This window comes from Condylostylus longicornis, unplaced genomic scaffold, assembly GCF_029603195.1.
Source record: "Condylostylus longicornis isolate FDR11 unplaced genomic scaffold, ASM2960319v2 ptg000096l, whole genome shotgun sequence".
In the NCBI taxonomy this organism is placed as follows: Eukaryota; Metazoa; Arthropoda; class Insecta; order Diptera; family Dolichopodidae; genus Condylostylus; species Condylostylus longicornis.
The window spans coordinates 166,856-175,749 of record NW_026578064.1 but is presented as its reverse complement, the minus strand read 5'-3'; positions in this window follow the sequence as shown (position 1 = coordinate 175,749).

The following is an 8,894-nucleotide window of genomic DNA, read 5'->3' as shown; positions in this document are numbered from 1 at the left end:
TATGAAATATATGTAGTTATGTGGATTGTTGTTATATTAAAAGTATTCATTAGTGGGAGATATTTCATTGTTACAAATTTGTTAATATCAAATACACTTTTCTCAAATTTCAAAAATTGGGTAAAAATAAACTTAATGTTTCGAAACAAAATTACGATTGTTTTTCTTGTAATACAGCATTTATTTGCATCTTTAAACCGTTCATTGTTCGTCGTTCAATTTTACTTGTATTGTATTTAAAATGGCAACTGATTCGGTCACTTTTGTGGGTATAGCATTGTATTTATTTTACTTCTCATTTGCTTTTATCAATATTCCTTATAGGAGTACATATATCGTTTGTTTTTATGAGTATTGGATTTAGTATGTTGTTCAATTTTCCAGTACCTACTACTTGTCATTTTACAATCTGAGTTTTTGAGTCATTTGCTAAGATACTATTTATTTCAAAAATAAAAAAGATATTCGAATCCGGTCATAAAAATATATTATTGTCTTTTCCAAAACCTTTTAAATATTTTTTTTCTTAGGTAATATATTAACTTTTAAAAATTTTTCTCAAAAAAAAGAGGTATAATTTAGAAGTGTATATAAAATTTGTATTTGAAAAATAATATTTGATTGTACTTTAGATATTATTTTATAATTCCCTCTTCAATTTTTTTCTTTACTATGTATTCATATCAATATTAATTAATAATTATCTTTCATTAATTATATTTACACTAAAGTTACTTCCCATATCTTGAGCAAAGTATATCTATCAATAAGTAATTCGACTCGTTCCATTCCGTTAGTTTTCGTTTGCATCTTGCTTCCAAATTCTTAAAATATTCCATTTTTTTGTAGAAATAGATGGTAATAAGAGTTGTGTAGGCAAGAAAGAAACAAAATATTGTAATCAAACGAGTGTATCAAAAACATTGAACTAAAATAAAATTAAATTAAGTTAGGTAAAAATTTTGTTATTTTTATTTTGATAATAACAAAATTTATTTTTCATTTTATAAAACTTAGGTAAAAAATTCGAATGTATGAAAGCAAAAGAGTTTGAAATTTCATGTATGAATGCATGTACCTGGTTCAGTAGATACACAGTATCCGGTAGTGACATAGAAATAAAGTAATTTATAAAGAAAAAAAGGTGTATGCATACCGATTACTTTATGAAATATAATTATTATCGATTAATGGAAAATATGTTCTAAATTTATTAAGATTGAAATAAAAATAAAAAATTTAAAGATAATTTATTTATTTTATTTATAAATTACAAATGCCTAACACTAAATATTTAAAATATTTTCAAAAGTACATATTTACCTCTTCACATCTTTTGGCAACAAATGAAATTTTTGTGTCGGCTTTTTTTAATCCCAAACACTTCAAATAATGTTTAACCATTTTTATAAAAACAAATATATTTTTCGCAACTATTTTTTAATATTGTACGTCTTTTCAAAATTTATTTTTATTATTTTTAAAAATTATAGTACATAAATTATAATAATTTTTTTTAACACTTTTTTTCTTCTTCGCTTTTATAATATAATACACATTTTTTGCCACCTTGTACTGGCATGAATTACAGAAATTATTGTGTGGCTTTTAAAATTCTTAATATCTTTCCCTATTCTTTATATACGAGCAAATTAATGTCTTTATATCTAACAAGTCCCAATACTCAATTTTTTTTACGAAATATTACGAATTTTTGGCCTCGTTGTTGGTTTTTTCTTTAAATGCCACTGATCGTGTCATATTTTTTTATTATTTTTTTGTTTTTTTTTACGTAAAAAAGAGATTAATATTTTAAAAAATCTCAGGATATTATACACATTTTTTAAAAAGCTTCCCATTTAAATTCTATTGCACGAAAAAGAAAGAAAGGTAGGAGGAAAGAAAAAATGATAAAAAATTTCAAATTCATATTTCAGTATGGTTTCAAATGTTAATGAGGAAGGATGTATGATTTTTTATGCACATTTTGTATTTCCCAATAAGGCAAGTTGAGTAGTGTCGGCTAACAAAAATGTTAGTAAAAGTAATATAGTTTGACACATTTCAACAATTTGAATTATCTCATTTCGGTTATTTATACGTTACTTATAAAATTGTTTCAAATAATTTCAGTTAGTTTTTAAGTTATTAAAAATAAATATGTATGTACCTACTTCCAATAAATTTTTTTTTAAATAATTATTTTAAAACTATTTGAAACATGTTATATTGAGTGCTTCAAAAATTTTGCTGTGCTCTTTTTTCATATTTTATTAGCAGGCAAACAAGAGCAATCTATTTATAAAATGTCCCTGCATGTGTATGTATGACCTATCTTAATTCTAAACAGAAAGAATTTTAAAATACCTGAACAAAAATTTTAAAATACCTGTTATTTTACAGTCGGAATTTTTGAGTCATTTGGTAAAATACCATTTATTTCAAAAATAGAAAAATATTCAAATCCGGTCATAAAAATATATGATTGTTTTTTCCAAACACTTTAAATATTTTTTTTTCTTAGGTAATTGATATAAATGATAGTAAATTTTTAATATTTTTTCAAATAAAAATAGTAAAATTTTGAAGTTTATATAAAATTTGTATTTAACAATTAATATTTGATTGTATTTTAGATATTATTTTCTAATTCCCTCTTCAAATTTTTTCTTTACTACGTATTTATATCAATATTTAATAATTATCTTTCATTAATTATATTTTCAACTTGACACCACAGGTACTTCCCATATCTTGAGTTAACTTACCCTATGAGAAAAAAAGCTGTTCACTTAAAAATAATGAAATGCTTTCAGTAAAATATAAAACGTTGAAGGCGAAGGTTGTGTTTGTTGTTTTTCCGCTTTTTTTAAAATTTTAAAATAATTATCAATGAAAATATTAATATATTTTCTTGATTTTTCAAATATATTTTTGAAATTTTACCTGCTTTATAATAAATGTGAATTTATTTTAATATTTCCTTTCAAAAAATAGCCACTTCGATTTAAAAAAGGCCATATAAAATAAGGTCGTGCTTTGAAGTTTCTCTCTGAGCATTGGGACTTGTTAGATATAAAGACATTAAGCAAATAATAAAGTGTCGCCTTTCAAAATACATTATAAAAAAACAGGTTGACATCTATTGCTTACTCTTTCCCTCTCCCAAAAATTCTTATGTGTATAAAAATGAAAATAAGAAGGTATGCTGCTTAACTCTTTTAACTAAGGGAATAAATACAAATATTGGTGAGTGATTGCATTAGTGTGATGTAAACGAAGAGTCGAACTACTTATTGTAGATATACTTTGATCTTGAGTTAACTTACCCTATAAGAAAAAAAATAATGAAATGCTTTCAGTAACATATAAAACGTTGAAGGCGAAGGTTATGCTTGTTGTTTTTCCGCTGTTTCAAAAATTTTAAAATAATCATGAATGAAAATATTAATATATTTTCTTGATTTTTCAAATATATTTTTGAAATTTTACCTGCTTTATAATAAATGTGAATTTATTGTAATATTTCTTCTCAAAAAATAGCCACTTCGATTTAAAAAACCAATATAAAATAAGGTCGTGCTTTCAAGTTTCTCTCTGAGCATTGGGACTTGTTAGATATAAAAACATTGATGTTAGTTTAAAAAATTAACAACAATCGACTCCATAATATTATACATACATTCAAATGTATGATTTTTTTAAAATAATTCAAATACCATTTAAATTTTTTACGATGCGATTTTGTTACACGGTATCGTATTTTTACATAGTAGGCCACCTGTAATCAAAAAATCATTACAAATAATTATTCATATAAACAATATTTTTGTGTTGTTTTTCCGTTTGGTATTCCACACTTCTTGTATGTGAATCGTTCAAAATTCAACGAATAAATGACAAAAAAAACTTAAAAAATTTTTGGATTTAAAAAAGAAGACAGAAGATTAATAACAACAAAACTACAAATTTAGTGTATGGGAAAGAGGACCAAAACATAATAGGAAAATTCAAGTACTGAAAGAAGAAGACGACCTGTGTGTACACACGAATTAGTTGAATAGACTGGCAGTCATTGCTGCCAAATAGATTAGCTAAAGTATAATTTTTTTAAAAAAAAAACTTAATTTCGAAAATTTGATACAAAAAAAGTCTTCACGAAATTTTCTAGATCTCCAATTGAATTGAAAAAAGTGAGAAGCAAAAACATCTATACTTCAATTAGAACCAATTTAGAAATATTTTCTGTCATAGAAGTAATATTACCTTGCGTTACCTGTTAAATTGATCTTTTTGTTAAACTTTTTTATCGTGGGCTTTGGAAAATATGGAAAAAAATGTTAAAAATTCTGTTTCTTCTGTCCTTTTAAAAAACCTTAATTTTCAAGACAAATCTTCACTTTGATAGCACGATTGACAGTATAAAAACTTTTTCAACCCAAATATATGTATATTCTCCTAGAGTATTTTACCGCCAGAGGAAATTTTTCCAGCTAAAAATTTTTATGTTTCTATGATGACATTGTCATTTATTATGACAAATTATTAATATTTTTAATTTTGAAATGAATATTTTATTTCGCGAAAATAAAAATTGACATAAGAAAAAACTTAAAAAGACAAAACAATTTACAAGGAAATGTTAAAAAAGTGAAATTTTTATAACACAAAAATTAAGTTGTAAATGCAGCACTATAAACTGTACAGTTTAAAAAGAATCATACAGGTAAATATTAGGTCTGTCTGAGATAAAACTTGCAAAAACCTTAAAAAATGAAGCAATGACGAAATTTTGAAAAAAAAAAAAAAGATATTCTAATTTAAGAAAAAAGTAAACCAGACGGAAAAACTTTGATTTTGGATTATAAAAGTGTGAAACCTAAGAAAAACTATTTGTAAACCCATTTTGGATATTTTATTGAAGTTTTGAAAAAAAAAGTAATTGATGGAAATTTTTTTTTTTAAAATAAAACCATCTGACATAACCAAGAAAAACATATGTACATATGTATGTTTCGACAGCCGTAAGATTTTAAAAGTTTTTAAAACACTAAATTTTACTTGGAAAAACTTGACATTGAGAAAATGGGAATCTCATTTTTGTTCAGAAAGTATTATCTCAGATGCTTTTCATGCAAAAACTTTATAAAGTTTTTAAATGCTTTTAAAAAATTTTTCTGGTATAAGAAAGTTCTTGAATTAGCCTAAATAAGCCAACAGGAAAATATTTAACAATTAAATTTAGGATTTGTTGATCTCATTTTGAAAAGAAGTGTTTTAATAGCTTTTTCCATACAATTTTAAAACAAAAAATGTATGTATGTTGAATATTTGGAAATTTATACGTTGACAAAAAATTAGTCATGATATTCTCTTTGCTTTTATAAGAAGTAAAACTTCATGGAATTATAATCGACCGCAGGACGGTTTATGTCAGCAAGAGGCTTTTCACACACAATTAAGTTAAAAGCAAAACGCGAGAAAATTATGAAAAACCTTGACATTACAAAAAATCAAGGCCTGGATACTGCTTTTTTTGTGAATGTATTTGCTAAAATTGCATATATAATTTTTGTGAAATGAACAGAGCCTGGGAGGTTTTTTCAAATCAATTTTTTAATGTTTTATAAGCCCAAAACTTTAATAATGTAAGCATAAGTAAAGTAAAAAAAGATTGAATCTTAATGTTTTCTAATTAAAAGTTTGAAAAAAATTGATCTTATGGGAGTTTTATGATGTTAAAAACGGCTCTACAGCTATAAAACTCTCTATAGCTTGCATAAGAATATGTGTAAATTTACCAGCTGTGGCATGTCACTCTCTCTTGGAGTCTCTTTGTTGGAGTTGTTTCTTTTTATACATCAGAATTAATCGATAATTAAATCTGCTTCTGATAAAAATCTGACTTATAATCAAAGTTTGACATCAAATAAAATCTGATGAAAAAAGTAGTTTTTTTAGCAGATCAGACTTTCACATTTTTTGAAATACCATGGCGCACAATAAATTTTTAAAATATTTTACCCGCGACTGGGCAGATTTACATTTCAATTTTTGTTGCCAGTTTATAGATTACAAATGTCAAAACTTTGGAGTCAAGGGTTTGACATAAAAGTATTAATGGATTCTGATGTGTAAATGCAAATCAAATTTTATCGTAGATTAAATCGGTTTAGACTGATCTGTCAATCTCTTCAAACAAACCTAAAGTAAACTAAGGTGTGCGATTCAACTTTAATTTAATAGTGTGAAGTGGATCAATAAAATTCGGAAAATTACGAATTTCATGTTCTCAATTCCGAATTACTAAAATTCGTAATAGAGTAATCATAAATTGTGTTCGTATTAAAAATAACTCAATAGTCTACGAAAGAGATACTCACACGTAACAAGCAACTTGAAAAGATAGAAACTTTGAAGTTTTCAATTTTTTTATTTGAATTGTATTGTCCATGCAAACACGAAATGAATTCATATTTGCTAAAAAAAAATTTATCCACTTTTCAAAAGAACTCAAAAACGAAAAATAATCGCAAAAATCCGTTTCAAAAAACTTCTTTTTTTTTTAAAGTTTTGTACTCAAATGGTAACAAAAAACATAACTAAACATTTGACGGTTGAAATAAAATACTGATTTTGTGCTGTTACTGCTGATTTGTAATCTCTGAAAGGAATTTGTGATCATTTTAGTGTCTATGTCGTAGCTAAATTCGCAATTAGTAGAATTCTCCAGGGAAATTCATGATAACAAATTCTGGCTGATTATGAAAATTTACTGGATAACAAAAAAAATTTATTGGTTTTTGGTGTTAACAAATAGATTGAACGTTTTTTGATAGAACGAACATTTTGTATTGGAATTAAATATTTTAGTTTATTTAGTTTTCGGATTTCTTTTTCCACGCCACGACAGATGGTGAAGAAAAGGTACACTTTTGTTAATGGTGGTTTTTTCCGTTTATTAGCACTGAGTCACTTGAACTCAACGTCAAAAAAGAAAAAAATCTTTTCAGGCACGCGTATTATTCATAATAATGCGCATAACCTTTACCTATGTAAAGAAAGTTCTTTTATAAATTACAGTTTTAACGCAGCATGCCAAATATTTCATTTTTTTAATGTTTACTTTTGAATTATTTTAGTTCATTAATTTTAATTATGTGTAAATTTTTTCTTAAGTGTACTATTTTTTTTTCACAAAATAAAAAAAACCTTACTGATCCCAAAAATAAAAGTATGTACTCTTAATGATTGAAATACAAAATATTTTAGTGAGAAAAATTTCTTTTCGCTCTAGGAAAATTTAAAAATGAAATTCTGCTATTTTCCAATTTTGGGCGAAAAATATTTTTTGTATTGCCAGTTTAGCCTTACCAGCCCTATTGACTCTGGAAAATGTTTTGACATGTCAGTGGTACGTCATTTAAGATATTAAAATGAATTCGGTGACAGTTTAGCATAAAAATCTTTAATTCCGTGCAAAGAAACCTTTTTAGAAATAAAAATAACATTATAAAATTCTAGTTTCGATGATATTTCAATTAAAAATAAAATTAATATAAATATTTATACACGTACATAAATTTTATAAAAATATACAAAGTTGCTGTAAATTTGTTTTAAAATTTTTTAATTTAAAATATACGTATACTTCCGTATTTGTGCATGTTATATAAAATTTTTAAAGTAACATTAAAATATCTAAATTTTTGTAAAATTCTGCTAATAGAAAAAAATCAAAACTAATTATTTATTACTATTTAATTTAGATTGTATTATGATTAGAGTCAGCAAAATATTTGCTTGAACACTGCAATTCTTGACTCTGTTGGAGTGAAAACAATACTAGAATGGATACTTTGAGGTCCAATAGTCAACAAGTTCTAGGAATATTAGGTACCTACATATTTTTTTTAAATATTCATTCAACAAAATTTTAATATATGTATATGTTTTGTGCCACAAAATCACTTCTCGATTTTAAGACTGAGGTGTATTAGTTATAATATATGTATGTATAGATTTATTTATATAAATACATATGTTGGTTGTTACATTAATAAAAAATTTTTAAATAGAATAGTGATAATAAAAATTAAGGTACTTTTTATATCTATTTCGTAGGTACATTTTATTATAATTAAGTTTTTTTATTGATTGTTAGTGAGTTTAATAACCGTTAACTATGCTTCAGATTTTTGGCTAAGGCCTAATTATTTTAGTTTAATTACTATTTTGAGATATACATAATATATATTCCCAAAAAGTAAAAATTAAGTAAAAGAGATTATGTGTAAAAATGACAGGCATTGGTAACTTTATTTTGGTTTTTGGCTATAACCAGGTACATAAGTATATTTTCTTATAAAATATTCATTAATTTCTAATAAATGCAAGAGTTTATGAGAATTTCTTGTTTTTGAGATGGAAATTTATAATTACTTCTGCTTGTTAGTATTTTGTTTTTATGCCACAGGTTTTGAAAAGGTTAATTTTTGTAAATTTAATGTCCCGATTTTCGAAAAATCGTGCATTTCAAGTAGATTAACAGCGTTAAACAGGCGTACAAGAACGGCTTCGCTTCATAAGATTAATGAACGAATTTGACAAAGACATGTAAATTGATGAAAATTATTACAACAAATATTTTTAAACTGTAATTGCTTTTCTATTTCTATCAGAAATATTTTAAAGGACAGTCATATATTATATAATACTAATTTATTTTGTACAGAGGATTTTAAATTTTCGCAGCCAACTATTAAGCAACTCTAATTCAGTTTTAATGATAAGTTGAATTAGGGAGTTTTTTTGGGTCCATATATTAGTACACACATATGTGTATGTGTATTTCCTTAGGTCCAATATACGTGTTGAATATCACGCTGTATACA